Genomic DNA, 20,776 nt, shown 5'->3' with positions numbered 1-20,776 from the left:
TAGGTGGCTTGTTTTGTGTTGGGGTTTGTGGGTGGTTGTTTCCTGTCTCTGTGTTTTCTCTGAACCAGATAGGACTGTTTCGGTTTGCTACTTTTGTTATTTTGTAAGTGTTCACAGTTTCGTCTTGTTTATTAAAAACATGTTGAACACGAGCTACGCTGCGTCTTGGTCCGATCCCTGCTACACCTCCTCTTCAGACGAAGAGGAGGAAGGCTGCCGTTACAATTACAATGTAAATTTACCTGCTAACACCCCCATCTCCAGCACCTGCATCACTCTCTGCCACATGGCCTCAAACTGCATCGTTTTGTTTCTCTCCGTCACCCACAAACTTTCAACATTTAGATAATAAAGCATTTGACCTTTCCATTGTGTTAACAATGGAGGATTGGTTGATTTCCAGTATTTAAGTATACATTTTGTCAAGATGATTGATGAGAAAAGTATTGTCCGGTATCTAACTGCACCCTCATATACCATGTCTTGAAATATGCAGACAGTCGAATTATTAGTCAATTTACATTGTAATACTTCTGACAGCCAACTTTCTAGCTCCGCTCATAACTTTTGGACTTCATAGCATTCCCAGGAGACATGGATTATTGCGTCATTGTTAGTGTTACATTTAAGACATGTCTCTACCGTTATGCTATAGAATTTGGGAATTTCGTATAATACAGTTGAAGTCGGACGTTTACATACGCTTAGGTTGGAGTCATTAAAACTAGTTTTTCAACCACTCCACAAATTTCTTGTTAACAAACTATAGTTTTGGCAAGTCGGTTAGGACATCTACTTTGTGCATGACAAGTAATTTTTGCAACAATTGTTTACAGACAGTTTATTTCACTTATAATTCACTGTATCACAATTCCAGTGGGTCAGAAGGTTACATACACTTTGCACATTGCATACAACTGCACATGGGGACAAAGATCATACTTTTTGGAGAAATGTCCTCTGGTCTGATGAAACAAAAATAGAACTGTTTGGCCATAATGACCATCATTATGTTTCGAGGAAAAAGAGGGAAGCTTGCAAGCCGAAGAACACCATCCCAACCATGAAGCACGGGGGTGGCAGCATCATGTTGTGGGGGTGCTTTGCTGCTGGAGGGACTGGTGCACTTCACAAAATAGATGGCATCATGGGGTAGGAAAATTATGTGGATATATTGAAGCAACATAAAGCTTGGTCGCAAATGGGTCTTCCAAATGGACAATGACCCCAAGCATACTTCCAAAGTTTTGGCAAAATGGCTTAAAGACCACAAAGCCAAGGTATTGGAGTGGCCATCACAAAGCCCTGACCTCAATCCTATAGAAAATATGTGGGCAGAACTGAGAAAGTGTGTGCGAGCAAGGAGGCCTACGACCCTGACTCAGTTACACCAGCTCTGTCAGGAGGAATGGGCCAAAATTCACCCAACAAATTGTGGGAAGCATGTGGGAGGTTACCTGAAATGTTTGACCCAAGTTAAACAATTTGAAGGCAATGCTACCAAATACTAATTGAGTGTATGTAAAGTTCTGACCCACTGTGAATGTGATGAAATAAATAAAATAAATAAAATTCTTAAAATAAAGTGGTGATCCTAACTGACCTAAGACAGGGAATTTTTACTCTGATTAATTGTCAGGAATTGTGAAACTGAGTTTAAATGTATTTGGCTAAGGTGTATCTAAACTTCCGACTTCAACTGTATATTCTGTACATTAGTTTAATGGATTAAGCATACTGTGGCAGACCAGGGGGTTTGGTCAAGACGTTTACACAGATCAGACACGGACAGAGTATGATTAGCTCGGTTTCAAGGGTGTTTATTAAATAATAATTCAAAAAGAAAAGGATAGGTCTCTCCCATGAGCCTCTGCATGCTGACCTGCTGTACGCCCGCCCCCCCCCCCCCCCCCATAGCTTTGTCGGGGAGGGGACTGTCGTCAGTGCAACGTACGTCTCCCTTCTCGATAGGGCATCCGCGTTTCCATGCTTCGCCCCTGACCTGGGTAGCCTAGTGGTTAGAGCGTTGGGCTAGTAACCGAAAGGTTGCAAGTTCAAATCCCCGAGCTGACAAGGTACAAATCTGTCGTTCCGCCCCTGAATAAGGCAGTTAACACACTGTTCCTAGGCCGTCATTAAAAATAAGAATTTGATTTTAACTGACTTGCCTAGTTAAATAAAGGTAAAATAAAAAACCTGTGCACAACAGAAAAAGAGAAGCGTTGAAGGGACAAGAACCACCTGGTAACCCGATCGTTTGTCCTTTCCCCTGGCCATCCAGACCAGGGGAGCATGGTCCGTGACCAGGGTGAAGTGTGTACCCAACAGATAGTACTTGAGCGGTTTTAGCGCCCACTTCACCGCTAGACACTCTTTCTCCACAATGGAGTACTTTTTCTCTCTAGGAACCAGATTTCTGCTGATGTACATGATGGGATGTTCCTCCCCATCGTGTATTTGGGACAGAGCGGCGCCTAGTCCCGTATCACACGCATCCGTCTGGACCACCATCGGCACCTGGAAATCGGGCGTTACGAGAATCGGATGGGAGCACAGAGCTTCCTTCAGACGGCTGAACGCCGCTTCTGTCTCGTTCGTCCATTTCACTGTTGTCGGGAGGCGGGCCCTGGTTAGATCGGTGAGGGGGGAAGCTATAGCCGCCAAAGTTGTTGATAAATCGGCTACAGTATCCTGCCAGTCCCAGGAAGGACTTGACCTGTGTCTTGGTGCGTGGAACGGGCCAGTTACGCACCGCGTGAACCTTCCTCTCCTGGGGCTTGACGTTCCCCCGTCCGATCAAATACCCCAGGTACTCCACCTCCTCGAAACCTAGTTTGCACTTCTTAGGGTTCGCGGTCAACCCGGCTTGTCTGAGCGCGTCCAGCACCGCCTGGAGGTTCGTCAAGTGCTCTTCCCAACCTTGGCTGTGGATGATGATGTCATCCAAATAGGCCGCTGCGTACTGCTGGTGGGGTCGAAGTATTTTGTTCTTTAGCCGTTGGAATGTGGGCGGGGCTCCGTGGAGACCGAACGGGAGCACCCGATACTGATACAACCCGTCTGGTGTTGAAAACGCCGTCTTCTCCCGGGAGGAGGCTGCCAACGGTACCTGTCAATAACCTTTGGTCAGGTCAAGGGTGCTGATGTACCAGGCCTTTCCCAATCGGTCGATGAGCTCGTCCACCCTCGGCATGGGATATGCGTCAAACAAGCTGATGTCGTTCACCCCCCGGAAATCGTTACAGAAGCGGAGGCTACCGTCCGGTTTGGGAACCAACACGATGGGGCTGCACCATGCACTGTGGGACTCTTCAACGACCCACATCCTCAGCATAGCCTCCACTTCCTGCTTCACGGCCTTCCTTCGGGCCTCCGGAATCCGATATGGCCTCTTTCTTACCGTTTCGCCTGGCCGGGTATGGATGTGGTGTTCAATGAGGGTCGTGCGGTCCGGCTTCTCGGAGAACACCGCCGTGTTTCCGATCAACAAGCTCCCTGAGCTCTTGCTTCTGGGCCGAATCGAGGTCCTCATTGCTCAGGACCACCACTGGTCCCGTTGGTGTCCTGGGTCCCGACCATAACACTGCCAAGGCTTTTCTCTCGTGCCACTTTAACAGGTTTACGTGGTAAATCTGAGTTTTCCATCTCCCCGGTTGCTGTACGCGGTAATTGACAGGTCTCATCTCCTCGACCACCTCGTATGGTCCGTACCTTGTTGCCAGGAACTTACTTTCAGCCGTGGGGATTAAGACCAGCACCCTGTCTCCCACCTGGAATTCTCGGGGCTGGGCTCCCAGATTGTAGACCTGGGCTTAGACGCGTTGGGCCTTCTCCATATGTTCCCTCACGATGGGCCATATGGCTGTCATCCGCTCCCTCATCATCTCCACATGCTCTACCACGCTGCGTAATGGGGTCAGTTGGGCTTCCCACACCTCCTTTGCGAGGTCCAGTAGTCCTCATGGCCTCCTCCCGTAGAGGAGTTCGAACGGGGAAGCCCCAGTGGACGGTTGGGGGTTTCTCAGATTGAGAACATTAGGTGGGGTAGTAGCTGGTCCCAGTTCACCCCGTCCTGCTCGATGACCTTCCGCAGCATCTGTTTTGAGCGTTTTATTAAAGCGCTCGACGAGCCTATCCGTCTGCGGGTGAAACACGGAGGTCCAGATCTGCTTGATCTGCAGGAGGGCACACAACTCTTTCATGAGGTGGGAGATAAACTCCGTACCTTGGTCTGTCAAGATCTCGTTCGGGATGCCCACCCGGCTAACGAGGTGGAACAGCTCCCGGGCGATACCCTTGGATACCGCCGCCCATAGTGGAATGGCCTCGGGATACTGGGTGGCATAATCCACTACCACCAGGATGTACCGGTGTCCTCGTACTGACAGCCTGCTTGGAGTTTGCCAACAGGCACCTAAAGACTCTCAGACCATAAGAAACAAGATTCACTGGTCTAATGAAACCAAGATTGAACTCTTTGGCTTGATTGCCAAGCGTCACATCTGGAGGAAACCTGGTGGCAGCATCATGCTGTGGGGATGTTTTTCAGTGGCAGGGACTGGGAGACTAGTCAGGATCGAGGCAAAGATGAACGGAGCAAAGTGCAGATAGATCCTTGATGAAAATCTGCACCAGAGCGCTCAGGACCTCAGACAGGGGTGAAGGTTCACCTTCCAACAGGACAACGACCCAAAAAATTCAGCCAAGACAACGCAGGAGTGGTTTTGAGACAAATCTTTGAGTGGCCCAGCCAGAGCCCGGACTTGAACCCGATCGAACATCTCGTGAAAATAGCTGTGCAGCAACGCTCACCATCCAACCTGCCAGTTCTTCAAAGGATCTGCAGAGAACAATGGGAGAAACTCCCTATATACAGGTGTGCCAAGCTTGTAGCGTCATATCCAAGAAGACTTGATGCTGTAATCGCTGCTAAAGGTCTTTCAACAAAGTACTGAGTAAATTTCGCTGGAGAGGATGGCTGACGTTTTACTTGCTCCTAACCTACTGTTATTTAGTTGTTGTTTATAACTTATTTATTTACATAATGTTGTTGTTACCGTCTCTTATGACCGAAAATAACTTCTGGACATCAGAACAGCGATTACTCACAACGAACTGGTAGAAGCTTTTTCCTTTAACGAGTCCGACGTGATGGATATACTGCTTTACCGGGAACAGGCCCAAATCCGTCATTTGCGTGAAGAGAAGACAGAGATAAAGGTGGCGGAGGTCGGGCTGCCTTCTGAGAGTTCAAGGCGAGCGAGTAAACCCCCACTGCCATCCGTTCTATTGGCAAACATGCAATCATTGTAAAATAAAATTGGTGTCCTACGAGCAAGAATAAACTACCAACGGGACATTGAAAACTGTAATTTCTTATGTTTCACCGAGTCGTGGCTGAACGATGACATGAACAACATACATCTGGCGGGTTTTACACTGTATCGACAGGATAGAACTGCAGCCTCTGGTAAGATAAGGGGTGGCGGTCTATGTATATTTGTAAATAACAGCTGGTGCATGATATCTAAGGAAGTCGAGGTTTTGCTCGCCTGAGGTAGAGTATCTCATGATAAGCTGTAGAGCACACTCTCTACCTAGAGAGTTTCTGTATTTTTAGTAGCTGTCTACATACCACCACAGACCGATGCTGGCACTAAGACTGCACTCAATGAGCTTTATACCGCCATAAGCAAACAGGAAACCGCTAATCCAGAGGCGGTGCTCCTAGTGGCCGCGGACTGTAACGCAGGGAAACAAATCCGTTTTTACCACATTTCCACCAGCATGTTAAATGTGCAACCATTCAGGTGACCAGTCGGTGATTCTCATCCTCGACCATGAGATGGTAGGGTTATGGCTTTGAAGCCAAGGTAGGGCGAGGATGATTCTGAACTGGTGCACTGGTGATGAAGGGGATGTTTTCCTGGTGATTGGGCTCCACGGTGAGGGTGAGTGGTTGGGTGATGTGTGGGATGGTTCCGGATCCTAAAGGCCGACAGTCGAGACCTTGAACCTGAAAAGGAGAGGAGAGCGGGTAGGTAGTAATATTGAGAGAGGAGGCATGGGTCTGATCGATAAAGTTCCCAGCAGCGCCGGAATCCACTAAAGCTGTAGACACAGGGCATGAGGGACAGTCAGCCAGAGTGATGGGTACTAAAAAGAGTTTAACAGGAAGAGCAGTAGCTGGAATACTCACTCCCGGTCCAAGGGATGGAACAGCCCTAGTGGATCCCAGATTCTGAAGTAACGGACACCGCTGGTGCTTGTGCCCTCCCTGGCCACAGTACAGACAGAGCCCCAGCTGTATCCGTCTGTATCCGCGGGAAGGCGTGTGATCCCTACCTCCATGGGTTCAGGCTCTGATCCTGAACACTCGCCGAAGGAGGGAGAGAAGCAATTGAGATGCCGGGGCATTGAGTTTTCAATATTGGTCAGGTATATCCGGAGATGATTAGCAAATAAGTTCAGTTTATAGTCATGTTTACCAATACTGATGCCTGTTACATTTGGGTCCTGTCTATATTTTCCTACAAGCGGTTCAATTGCCAGTGGGTGGAAAGTTGAACGCTTCCAAAGTTTAGAATAGAAAAGGAAATTCAAGACGGTTGAAGGCCTTTTTAGCATCAACAGCCATTATTGATAAATCTAAATCTAGTTTTTTTTGCGTATTGTATTAACTCAATCTTCCCCCCGTGTTTCAATAAATACCTTGGTTACCTCATCCCAGTCTCCTCATCTGAGTCTGCTCTTGGGTTCACCTGTTCCGCTCCGCGTAACACATTCCAGGGTTTTTCTTTATTTTTACTATTTTCTACAACGTAGACATCAAAATTATGAAATAACACACATGGAATCATGTAGTAACCCACAAAGTGTTAAACAAATCAAAATATATTTTATATTTGAGTTTCTTCAAAGTAACAACCCTTTGCCTTGACAGCTTTGCTGAGCATGGATCTAGGAAGCACTAAATACACCTCTGCTGTCTTCAACTAGGATCTCAGCGATCACTGCCTCATTGCCAGCGTCCGTAATGAGTCCGCGGTCAAACGACCACCCCTCAATACTGTCAAATGCTCCCTAAAACACTTCAGCGAGCAGGCCTTTCTATTCGACCTGGCCCGGGTGTCCTGGAAGGATATTGACCTCATCCCGTCATTAGAGGATGCCTGGTTGCTCTTTTAACACGCTTTCCTCACCATCTTAAATAAGCATGCCCCATTCAAAAAACGTAGAACTAAGAACAGATACAGCCCTTGGTTCACCCCAGACTTGACTGCCCTTGACCAGCACAAAAACATCCTGTGGCGTACTGTATTAGCATTGAATAGCCCCGCGATATGCAACTTTCAGTGAAGTCAGGAACCAATATACACAGGCAGTTAGGAAAGCTAAGGCTAGCTTTTTCAAACAGAAATATGCATCCTGTAGCACTAATTCCAAAAGGTTTTGGGACACTAAACAGTCCATGGAGAATAAGAACACCTCCTCCCAGCTGCCCACTGCACTGAGGACAGGAAACACTGTCACCACCAATAAATCTATCATAATCGAGATTTTCAAGAAGCATTTTTTTTACAGCTGGCCATGCTTTCCACTTGGCTACCCCTACCCCGGCCAACAGCTCTGCACCCCCAGCAGAAACTTGCCCAAGTCCCCCTACCCCAACTTCTCCTTCACCCTGGCCCTCGCTACATATTCGTCACCAACCCACTGGCTCCAGGTCATCTATAAATCTTTGCTAGGTAAAGCCCTGCCTTATCTCAGCTCACTGGTCACCATAGCAACACCCACCCGTAGCATGTGCTCCAGCAGGTATATTTCACTGGTCCTCCCTAAAGCCAACACTTTGGGGATGACTTTCCTTACAGTTCTCTGCTGCCAATGACTGGAATGAATTGCAAAAATCACTGAAGCTGGAGTCTTATATCAACCTCTAACCTTAAGCATCAGCTGTCAGAGCAGCTAACCGATCACTGTACCTGTCACTGTACCTGTACACAGCCAATCTGTAAATAGCACACTCAACTACCATATTGTTATTTATCTTCTTGCTCTTTTTTACCCCAGTATCTCTACTTGCACATCATCATCTGCACATCTATCACTCCAGTGTTAATGCTAAATTGTAATTGTTTTGGCCTATTTATTGCCTTACCTACCTACTCTTCTACATTTACACACACTGTACATAGATTTTTCTATTGTGTTATTGACTGTACGTTTGTTTGTAACTCTGTTGTTTTTGTCGCACTGCTTTGCTTTATCTTGGCCAGGTCGCAGTTGTAAATGAGAACTTGTTCTCAACTGGCCTACCTGGTTAAATAAAGGTGAAATAAAAAAATTAAGACCATGAGTCGGTTGATGCAATCATTTTGAGCGAGGATGGAAGCCCCTCACGAAAGCATCAAAGATCTGACGACGAAGCAAACAATGTAAGTTTGTAATTCATTCTTCAATTCACTTGCCATCAAATGGATTTTTCACTGCTGTTTTTTTTTACAGCTAATAGAGAGCATACTGAAGAAAAAGCCTGGTGGAGAGGTTGCCATCAAGGAATACTCCAAAACTAAAAGCCTGATTGACAGCACCAGACGAAAGATGATCAACATTCTTGTTTCGGCGATGACAGACTCTCACGGGTATGTTTAAAGTAAAGATTCATAATGAAAATTGTTGAGCATTACTTGCTCTCATATCTGCTGAATGTTAAAAATGACTTCCTTATCAGTATCTCAGTCACATAATTGGTTAGGCTAATGCTGACCATCCATTGCTATTGGTAGAAGATTTCTCTTGTATCAAATTCGATGGGCATGATACTGATTTTAAAAATCACTCCTGATATTTAGCTTACTCGGGACCAAAGCAAATGGGATTTGGTTATTTGTTTTTTTCTTTCAAGATTAGTAACCATGTTCATTTTCTTAAGGAACAATATTACGACCCTAATATTAAAGTGTACCTCTAGTATAGAATCAAAACCGTTCGGGGGAATTTGGCTTCATCTGAGAAACGGCCCACTCAACTATACTATGGAGGGCCAGCTGCTGAGAGGGAGTCCAATCCATCCACTTTGGCTACCCTGAGTGAAGACCGGTGCAGAGAGGCCATTTCTCTTATGAAGCATCCTTCTGATGAAGAAACAGGTAAACAGAAGATGAAATTAACCTTTGAGTACAGGAAGAAGATGACCCACGACCCGAGTAAATGCTCCACCATCCTAACTGAATTTCCACGCTTTCTGGATGTGAAGGGCTTGGTAAGACTTTTATTGTGTTTAATCTCTAGATGCCAATTCAGGTTGGCCAGTAAATTTAAACAAAAACAACACTTCCATAATAGTAGTTAAATTAATGTGTAGGCTGGTGATTTACTCAAACTCTGTTTTGGAGGTTAAAATTGAATGTTTTGTGAGAAATAAATTGACTTGCACAAAACTAATGTTTTGTTCAATGTCTTATTTGTTTCAGATTGAATAGGATTTTGTGCTGCTGTTTTTGGAGAGGTGACCAACTATATTCAAGCAAAAGATCATCATGCTAAACAAGGCCACTCAGGGAACTGAACTTCAGGAGCTGATCCAAATGGCAGATTCTGCAGTTGATGAGGGAGCTGACACGAATGCTGATGGGTTAGATTATCATCATTTATCATTTATATTTCAAATAACTCTGAAATGTTAATGCCACTGATGGAATTGACCATTTTAAATCAGGATCTTTTCTTTGTTGAGGATGAGACGATGATAACCTTTCCTTCATCCTTCTCCTGCTCCTTTTGATTCCTCCTTCATCACAAGGCCGCAAAAGACCAGGCAAGGTATTTCATGTAAATGACATCATGTACCACAAACCTTTTGATTTGCTCATGTCATATGGAGCAAGGGATTTTTTGGACTACATTGTCCCCTACTGTCACTTGATAACAGTGTAAGCCAGGGCTGATACTTATGATTAGGTTGTGAGAAACATATTTGTTTTTCATGTAAATGTCAACATTTTCCAACCAACCTCTTAATTTGCTCATGTCATATGGAGCAAGGGATTATTTTGACATTCTACTGTCACTTGATAACAGTTGAAGCCAGGGCTGAGACTTATGGTTTGGTCATAATAAACATATTTGAATATTGAAACCGCTTTGCTTGAGTTTATTGTGAAATTCCAAGTGCTTTTACAAAATTGAATTCCCATTTACATGGGGGAAGAGTAAATAAATGAACACTGAATAGAGTAAACACATTTTTACTCTAATAGGAGTCACCCTAGATCAACACTAGTGAGTGTCACTATAACATTCAGCGTGTTGATTACCTCTTAGTGTTAAATTTGATCAACACCGGCCAGTGTAGTGCAGTGTTAACTTTTTGCACTCCTCGGTGTTAAATCAACACTAGAAATGAAACACTTTGATCAGTGTACTTTTTACTCTTGTGTAGAGTGGGACCATATGTACTCACTGACAGTGTTAAATTGAACACTTAAAGTGTTGATTTAACACTTTCAAATTTACTGTGTAGGGGCGCTACTTTGTCCCAAAATTATAAATAGAATTCCATGGGAAAGCCGTCAATTCCTGGTGCTTTTCTCAGCGCAAATGTTTTAAGTGTCTGATACTTATTTCTGGGTGATCTGTTTTCAGTTACTATTTTTCTGCTGATAATTGCTTCAGGGTTGTTGAGTCTAAGAAGGCTGTAGGATCAGTCGAAGTGTTGATTTACATACATTTTCATAGAAGCTTTTAAAATAGTCATGAATCATGTTGATTCTAATTAAACCTTTTGTATCGTTGCCTTTTAAAAATGACAACTGGTTTGTCATGTATTCATTTTGTGAGGGCTGCAAGATGTTTGCTTGACATTAAGTAGTATGCTTTATTTTAGTTTAACCTGTAGTTGTTGGCTCTCTTCAAAAGTAAAAGATCATATTCCTGTTTAAGTAAAGAAATTGTATATATTTTTTTACCTTGTAAAGATTTTTTTATGAGCTTTCATAAGATAGAAATTTGAATACATTTTAATTTAAAAAAATGTAATAAAATAAATCACTAAATCACTAAAAGCATCCCAAATGATATTGGGGATTACACAGGATTTAGCTAGTTAAAATTAAGTGCGTCTTGAGGGGTACTTACTTGTAATTAATGTGTACTTATATAGGACGTTACCCATCCTGACAACCTGTCCCTGATTTTAAAGCTTCTGGAAGCACAATCCAAGTGAGAAAATAAACACACTAGTACACCACAGAGTACATGTAATATCTGCATGAGTACACAGGATTTAGATAGTTAAAATGAAGTGTATTTCGAGGTGTACTTACTTGTAATTATTGTGTCCCTGCAAAGTATGTTACCCATTTTGAAAATATAATCGTGAACTTCTGAAAGCGCCATCTAAGTGAGAAAATTAACACACTAGTACACCACAGAGTACATATACCGTACCAGTCAAAAGTTTGGACACACCAAGGGTTTTGCTTAATTTTTTATATTTTCTACATGGTAGAATAATAGTGAAGACATCGAAACTATGAAATAACACATGTAGTAACCAAAAAAGTTTTAACAAATCAAAATGTATTTTAGATGTAAGATTCTTAAAAGTAGCCACCCTTTGTCTTGACGACAGCATTGCACACTTGGCATTCTCTCAACCAGCTTCCATCCGTCACATCTGGAGGAAACCTGGTGGCAGCATCATGCTGTGGGGATGTTTTTCAGTGGCAGGGACTGGGAGACTAGTCAGGATCGAGGCAAAGATGAACGGAGCAAAGTGCAGATAGATCCTTGATGAAAATCTGCACCAGAGCGCTCAGGACCTCAGACAGGGGTGAAGGTTCACCTTCCAACAGGACAACGACCCAAAAATTCAGCCAAGACAACGCAGGAGTGGTTTTGAGACAAATCTTTGAGTGGCCCAGCCAGAGCCCGGACTTGAACCCGATCGAACATCTCGTGAAAATAGCTGTGCAGCAACGCTCACCATCCAACCTGCCAGTTCTTCAAAGGATCTGCAGAGAACAATGGGAGAAACTCCCTATATACAGGTGTGCCAAGCTTGTAGCGTCATATCCAAGAAGACTTGATGCTGTAATCGCTGCTAAAGGTCTTTCAACAAAGTACTGAGTAAATTTCGCTGGAGAGGATGGCTGACGTTTTACTTGCTCCTAACCTACTGTTATTTAGTTGTTGTTTATAACTTATTTATTTACATAATGTTGTTGTTACCGTCTCTTATGACCGAAAATAACTTCTGGACATCAGAACAGCGATTACTCACAACGAACTGGTAGAAGCTTTTTCCTTTAACGAGTCCGACGTGATGGATATACTGCTTTACCGGGAACAGGCCCAAATCCGTCATTTGCGTGAAGAGAAGACAGAGATAAAGGTGGCGGAGGTCGGGCTGCCTTCTGAGAGTTCAAGGCGAGCGAGTAAACCCCCACTGCCATCCGTTCTATTGGCAAACATGCAATCATTGTAAAATAAAATTGGTGTCCTACGAGCAAGAATAAACTACCAACGGGACATTGAAAACTGTAATTTCTTATGTTTCACCGAGTCGTGGCTGAACGATGACATGAACAACATACATCTGGCGGGTTTTACACTGTATCGACAGGATAGAACTGCAGCCTCTGGTAAGATAAGGGGTGGCGGTCTATGTATATTTGTAAATAACAGCTGGTGCATGATATCTAAGGAAGTCGAGGTTTTGCTCGCCTGAGGTAGAGTATCTCATGATAAGCTGTAGAGCACACTCTCTACCTAGAGAGTTTCTGTATTTTTAGTAGCTGTCTACATACCACCACAGACCGATGCTGGCACTAAGACTGCACTCAATGAGCTTTATACCGCCATAAGCAAACAGGAAACCGCTAATCCAGAGGCGGTGCTCCTAGTGGCCGCGGACTGTAACGCAGGGAAACAAATCCGTTTTTACCACATTTCCACCAGCATGTTAAATGTGCAACCATTCAGGTGACCAGTCGGTGATTCTCATCCTCGACCATGAGATGGTAGGGTTATGGCTTTGAAGCCAAGGTAGGGCGAGGATGATTCTGAACTGGTGCACTGGTGATGAAGGGGATGTTTTCCTGGTGATTGGGCTCCACGGTGAGGGTGAGTGGTTGGGTGATGTGTGGGATGGTTCCGGATCCTAAAGGCCGACAGTCGAGACCTTGAACCTGAAAAGGAGAGGAGAGCGGGTAGGTAGTAATATTGAGAGAGGAGGCATGGGTCTGATCGATAAAGTTCCCAGCAGCGCCGGAATCCACTAAAGCTGTAGACACAGGGCATGAGGGACAGTCAGCCAGAGTGATGGGTACTAAAAAGAGTTTAACAGGAAGAGCAGTAGCTGGAATACTCACTCCCGGTCCAAGGGATGGAACAGCCCTAGTGGATCCCAGATTCTGAAGTAACGGACACCGCTGGTGCTTGTGCCCTCCCTGGCCACAGTACAGACAGAGCCCCAGCTGTATCCGTCTGTATCCGCGGGAAGGCGTGTGACCCCTACCTCCATGGGTTCAGGCTCTGATCCTGAACACTCGCCGAAGGAGGGAGAGAAGCAATTGAGATGCCGGGGCATTGAGTTTTCAATATTGGTCAGGTATATCCGGAGATGATTAGCAAATAAGTTCAGTTTATAGTCATGTTTACCAATACTGATGCCTGTTACATTTGGGTCCTGTCTATATTTTCCTACAAGCGGTTCAATTGCCAGTGGGTGGAAAGTTGAACGCTTCCAAAGTTTAGAATAGAAAAGGAAATTCAAGACGGTTGAAGGCCTTTTTAGCATCAACAGCCATTATTGATAAATCTAAATCTATTTTTTTTTGCGTATTGTATTAACTCAATCTTCCCCCCGTGTTTCAATAAATACCTTGGTTACCTCATCCCAGTCTCCTCATCTGAGTCTGCTCTTGGGTTCACCTGTTCCGCTCCGCGTAACACATTCCAGGGTTTTTCTTTATTTTTACTATTTTCTACAACGTAGACATCAAAATTATGAAATAACACACATGGAATCATGTAGTAACCCACAAAGTGTTAAACAAATCAAAATATATTTTATATTTGAGTTTCTTCAAAGTAACAACCCTTTGCCTTGACAGCTTTGCTGAGCATGGATCTAGGAAGCACTAAATACACCTCTGCTGTCTTCAACTAGGATCTCAGCGATCACTGCCTCATTGCCAGCGTCCGTAATGAGTCCGCGGTCAAACGACCACCCCTCAATACTGTCAAATGCTCCCTAAAACACTTCAGCGAGCAGGCCTTTCTATTCGACCTGGCCCGGGTGTCCTGGAAGGATATTGACCTCATCCCGTCATTAGAGGATGCCTGGTTGCTCTTTTAACACGCTTTCCTCACCATCTTAAATAAGCATGCCCCATTCAAAAAACGTAGAACTAAGAACAGATACAGCCCTTGGTTCACCCCAGACTTGACTGCCCTTGACCAGCACAAAAACATCCTGTGGCGTACTGTATTAGCATTGAATAGCCCCGCGATATGCAACTTTCAGTGAAGTCAGGAACCAATATACACAGGCAGTTAGGAAAGCTAAGGCTAGCTTTTTCAAACAGAAATATGCATCCTGTAGCACTAATTCCAAAAGGTTTTGGGACACTAAACAGTCCATGGAGAATAAGAACACCTCCTCCCAGCTGCCCACTGCACTAAGGACAGGAAACACTGTCACCACCAATAAATCTATCATAATCGAGATTTTCAAGAAGCATTTTTTTTACAGCTGGCCATGCTTTCCACTTGGCTACCCCTACCCCGGCCAACAGCTCTGCACCCCCAGCAGAAACTTGCCCAAGTCCCCCTACCCCAACTTCTCCTTCACCCTGGCCCTCGCTACATATTCGTCACCAACCCACTGGCTCCAGGTCATCTATAAATCTTTGCTAGGTAAAGCCCTGCCTTATCTCAGCTCACTGGTCACCATAGCAACACCCACCCGTAGCATGTGCTCCAGCAGGTATATTTCACTGGTCCTCCCTAAAGCCAACACTTTGGGGATGACTTTCCTTACAGTTCTCTGCTGCCAATGACTGGAATGAATTGCAAAAATCACTGAAGCTGGAGTCTTATATCAACCTCTAACCTTAAGCATCAGCTGTCAGAGCAGCTAACCGATCACTGTACCTGTCACTGTACCTGTACACAGCCAATCTGTAAATAGCACACTCAACTACCATATTGTTATTTATCTTCTTGCTCTTTTTTACCCCAGTATCTCTACTTGCACATCATCATCTGCACATCTATCACTCCAGTGTTAATGCTAAATTGTAATTGTTTTGGCCTATTTATTGCCTTACCTACCTACTCTTCTACATTTACACACACTGTACATAGATTTTTCTATTGTGTTATTGACTGTACGTTTGTTTGTAACTCTGTTGTTTTTGTCGCACTGCTTTGCTTTATCTTGGCCAGGTCGCAGTTGTAAATGAGAACTTGTTCTCAACTGGCCTACCTGGTTAAATAAAGGTGAAATAAAAAAATTAAGACCATGAGTCGGTTGATGCAATCATTTTGAGCGAGGATGGAAGCCCCTCACGAAAGCATCAAAGATCTGACGACGAAGCAAACAATGTAAGTTTGTAATTCATTCTTCAATTCACTTGCCATCAAATGGATTTTTCACTGCTGTTTTTTTTTACAGCTAATAGAGAGCATACTGAAGAAAAAGCCTGGTGGAGAGGTTGCCATCAAGGAATACTCCAAAACTAAAAGCCTGATTGACAGCACCAGACGAAAGATGATCAACATTCTTGTTTCGGCGATGACAGACTCTCACGGGTATGTTTAAAGTAAAGATTCATAATGAAAATTGTTGAGCATTACTTGCTCTCATATCTGCTGAATGTTAAAAATGACTTCCTTATCAGTATCTCAGTCACATAATTGGTTAGGCTAATGCTGACCATCCATTGCTATTGGTAGAAGATTTCTCTTGTATCAAATTCGATGGGCATGATACTGATTTTAAAAATCACTCCTGATATTTAGCTTACTCGGGACCAAAGCAAATGGGATTTGGTTATTTGTTTTTTTCTTTCAAGATTAGTAACCATGTTCATTTTCTTAAGGAACAATATTACGACCCTAATATTAAAGTGTACCTCTAGTATAGAATCAAAACCGTTCGGGGGAATTTGGCTTCATCTGAGAAACGGCCCACTCAACTATACTATGGAGGGCCAGCTGCTGAGAGGGAGTCCAATCCATCCACTTTGGCTACCCTGAGTGAAGACCGGTGCAGAGAGGCCATTTCTCTTATGAAGCATCCTTCTGATGAAGAAACAGGTAAACAGAAGATGAAATTAACCTTTGAGTACAGGAAGAAGATGACCCACGACCCGAGTAAATGCTCCACCATCCTAACTGAATTTCCACGCTTTCTGGATGTGAAGGGCTTGGTAAGACTTTTATTGTGTTTAATCTCTAGATGCCAATTCAGGTTGGCCAGTAAATTTAAACAAAAACAACACTTCCATAATAGTAGTTAAATTAATGTGTAGGCTGGTGATTTACTCAAACTCTGTTTTGGAGGTTAAAATTGAATGTTTTGTGAGAAATAAATTGACTTGCACAAAACTAATGTTTTGTTCAATGTCTTATTTGTTTCAGATTGAATAGGATTTTGTGCTGCTGTTTTTGGAGAGGTGACCAACTATATTCAAGCAAAAGATCATCATGCTAAACAAGGCCACTCAGGGAACTGAACTTCAGGAGCTGATCCAAATGGCAGATTCTGCAGTTGATGAGGGAGCTGACACGAATGCTGATGGGTTAGATTATCATCATTTATCATTTATATTTCAAATAACTCTGAAATGTTAATGCCACTGATGGAATTGACCATTTTAAATCAGGATCTTTTCTTTGTTGAGGATGAGACGATGATAACCTTTCCTTCATCCTTCTCCTGCTCCTTTTGATTCCTCCTTCATCACAAGGCCGCAAAAGACCAGGCAAGGTATTTCATGTAAATGACATCATGTACCACAAACCTTTTGATTTGCTCATGTCATATGGAGCAAGGGATTTTTTGGACTACATTGTCCCCTACTGTCACTTGATAACAGTGTAAGCCAGGGCTGATACTTATGATTAGGTTGTGAGAAACATATTTGTTTTTCATGTAAATGTCAACATTTTCCAACCAACCTCTTAATTTGCTCATGTCATATGGAGCAAGGGATTATTTTGACATTCTACTGTCACTTGATAACAGTTGAAGCCAGGGCTGAGACTTATGGTTTGGTCATAATAAACATATTTGAATATTGAAACCGCTTTGCTTGAGTTTATTGTGAAATTCCAAGTGCTTTTACAAAATTGAATTCCCATTTACATGGGGGAAGAGTAAATAAATGAACACTGAATAGAGTAAACACATTTTTACTCTAATAGGAGTCACCCTAGATCAACACTAGTGAGTGTCACTATAACATTCAGCGTGTTGATTACCTCTTAGTGTTAAATTTGATCAACACCGGCCAGTGTAGTGCAGTGTTAACTTTTTGCACTCCTCGGTGTTAAATCAACACTAGAAATGAAACACTTTGATCAGTGTACTTTTTACTCTTGTGTAGAGTGGGACCATATGTACTCACTGACAGTGTTAAATTGAACACTTAAAGTGTTGATTTAACACTTTCAAATTTACTGTGTAGGGGCGCTACTTTGTCCCAAAATTATAAATAGAATTCCATGGGAAAGCCGTCAATTCCTGGTGCTTTTCTCAGCGCAAATGTTTTAAGTGTCTGATACTTATTTCTGGGTGATCTGTTTTCAGTTACTATTTTTCTGCTGATAATTGCTTCAGGGTTGTTGAGTCTAAGAAGGCTGTAGGATCAGTCGAAGTGTTGATTTACATACATTTTCATAGAAGCTTTTAAAATAGTCATGAATCATGTTGATTCTAATTAAACCTTTTGTATCGTTGCCTTTTAAAAATGACAACTGGTTTGTCATGTATTCATTTTGTGAGGGCTGCAAGATGTTTGCTTGACATTAAGTAGTATGCTTTATTTTAGTTTAACCTGTAGTTGTTGGCTCTCTTCAAAAGTAAAAGATCATATTCCTGTTTAAGTAAAGAAATTGTATATATTTTTTTACCTTGTAAAGATTTTTTTATGAGCTTTCATAAGATAGAAATTTGAATACATTTTAATTTAAAAAAATGTAATAAAATAAATCACTAAATCACTAAAAGCATCCCAAATGATATTGGGGATTACACAGGATTTAGCTAGTTAAAATTAAGTGCGTCTTGAGGGGTACTTACTTGTAATTAATGTGTACTTATATAGGACGTTACCCATCCTGACAACCTGTCCCTGATTTTAAAGCTTCTGGAAGCACAATCCAAGTGAGAAAATAAACACACTAGTACACCACAGAGTACATGTAATATCTGCATGAGTACACAGGATTTAGATAGTTAAAATGAAGTGTATTTCGAGGTGTACTTACTTGTAATTATTGTGTCCCTGCAAAGTATGTTACCCATTTTGAAAATATAATCGTGAACTTCTGAAAGCGCCATCTAAGTGAGAAAATTAACACACTAGTACACCACAGAGTACATATACCGTACCAGTCAAAAGTTTGGACACACCAAGGGTTTTGCTTAATTTTTTATATTTTCTACATGGTAGAATAATAGTGAAGACATCGAAACTATGAAATAACACATGTAGTAACCAAAAAAGTTTTAACAAATCAAAATGTATTTTAGATGTAAGATTCTTAAAAGTAGCCACCCTTTGTCTTGACGACAGCATTGCACACTTGGCATTCTCTCAACCAGCTTCACCTGGAATGCTTTTCCAACAGTCTTGAAGGAGTTCCCACATATGCTGAGGACTTCTTGGCTGCTTTTCCTTCACCCTGCGGTCCAACTCATCCCAAACCATCCCAATTTGGTTGAGGTCAGGTGATTGTGGAGGACAGGTCATCTGATGCAGCACTTCATCACTCTCCTTCTTGGTCAAATAGCCCTTACACAGCCCGGAGGTTTGTTGGGTCAAAAAACTAATGATACTCCCAATAAGCGCAAACCAGTTGGGATGGCGTATTACTGCAGAATGCTTTGGTAGCTATGCTGGTTAAGTGTGCCTTGAATTTAAAAGATTCACTGACAGTGTTACCAGCAAAAAGCACCCCCTCACCATTACACCTCCTCCTCCATGCTTCACGGTGGTGGGATCCAAAAATCTAAAATTTGGACTCATCAGACCAAATGACATATTTCCACCGGTCTAATGTCCATTGCTCGTGTTTCTTGGCCTAAGCAAGTCTCTTCTTCTTATTGGTGTCCTTTTGTAGAGGTTTCTTTGCAGCAATTTTGACCATGAAGGCCTGATTCATGCAGTCCCCTCTGAACAGTTGATGTTGAGATGTGTCTGTTACTTGAACCCAGTGAATCATTTATTTGGGTTGCAATTTCTGAGGCTGGTAACTCTAATGAACTTATCCTCTGCAGCAGAGGTAACTCTGGGTCTTCCTTTCCTGTGGCGGTCCTCATGAGAGCCAGATTCATCATAGCACTTGATGGTTTTTGCGACTGCAATTGAAGAAACTCCACATTGACTGACCTTCATGTCTTAAAGTAATGATGGACTGTCATTTTTCTTTGCTTATTTAAGCTGTTCTTGCCATAATATGGACTTGGTCTTACACCAAATAGGGCTATCTTCTGTATAACACCCCACCTTGTCACAACACAACTGAACAAGACAGCAACAGAAAAAGTCAGCAACATTCCCACTACCCATGATTGGCTGAGATAATGAGTGGGCTGGAAATGCAGCCCACTCCTTATCGGATTGGTCTGCCATGTAGAAGGCTTCTGTCGATTTGAGCTAGTCGGTCTGTGTTGGTAATCCTGTTGAACGCTGCTTTTTAAAAATGTATCGTGTAGTGGACCTGCATAATTGTTTCTCTCTACGAGATTTGAAATCAGTGGAATTTGAGTATGATAGCTAAAGAGATCTCCAGATTACATCTTCAAACTAAGGGCAACCATGGCATCCATGACAGGTAGTCTATCTTACCTGTTAGCTAGTCTATCTTACGATAGATAGACTAGCTAGCTACATTTTCAGATATTACACATTTCTAATTTTGACAAAGTGGTTTCATTTCAAGCTAAAGTGTACTGTTAGCTAGCTAACGTTAGCTGGCTCGCTCCCTAGCTAACGTTATGTGTATGACATTATTTTTCGTATCCCAGAACCGTTTGCTTTGCTAGTTAGAGCCTAATGTTAGCTAGCTAACATTGCACCTGGGTGGTTAGCTCCCAGCAGATTCATGCAGGGTAGTAACAGCATGATTTGGCACTATGTTCATTGTTGTTTAACTAGCTAACGTTAGCTGGCTGGCTCATTAGCTAACGTTACATAACATTTGCTATCTTACACGTTGTTTACCTAGCTAGCTAGCTACATGTCTTAAGCTAAAGTATACAACACGTAATGAAATTGTTGCCAGCAGAGCTGGTTAACATTTACATTTAAGTCATTTAGCAGACGCTCTTATCCAGAGCAACATACAAATTGGTGCATTCACCTTATGATATCCAGTGGAACAACCACTTTACAATAGTGCATCTAACTCTTTTAAGGGGGGGGGTTAGAAGGATTACTTTATCCTATCCTAGGTATTCCTTAAAGAGGTGGGGTTTCAGGTGTCTCCGGAAGGTGGTGATTGACTCCGCTGACCTGGCGTCGTGAGGGAGTTTGTT

The sequence above is a fragment of the Salvelinus alpinus genome, chromosome 9 (genome assembly GCF_045679555.1).
Source record: "Salvelinus alpinus chromosome 9, SLU_Salpinus.1, whole genome shotgun sequence".
Taxonomy (NCBI): Eukaryota; Metazoa; Chordata; class Actinopteri; order Salmoniformes; family Salmonidae; genus Salvelinus; species Salvelinus alpinus.
Note: the sequence above shows the minus strand (reverse complement) of the source record.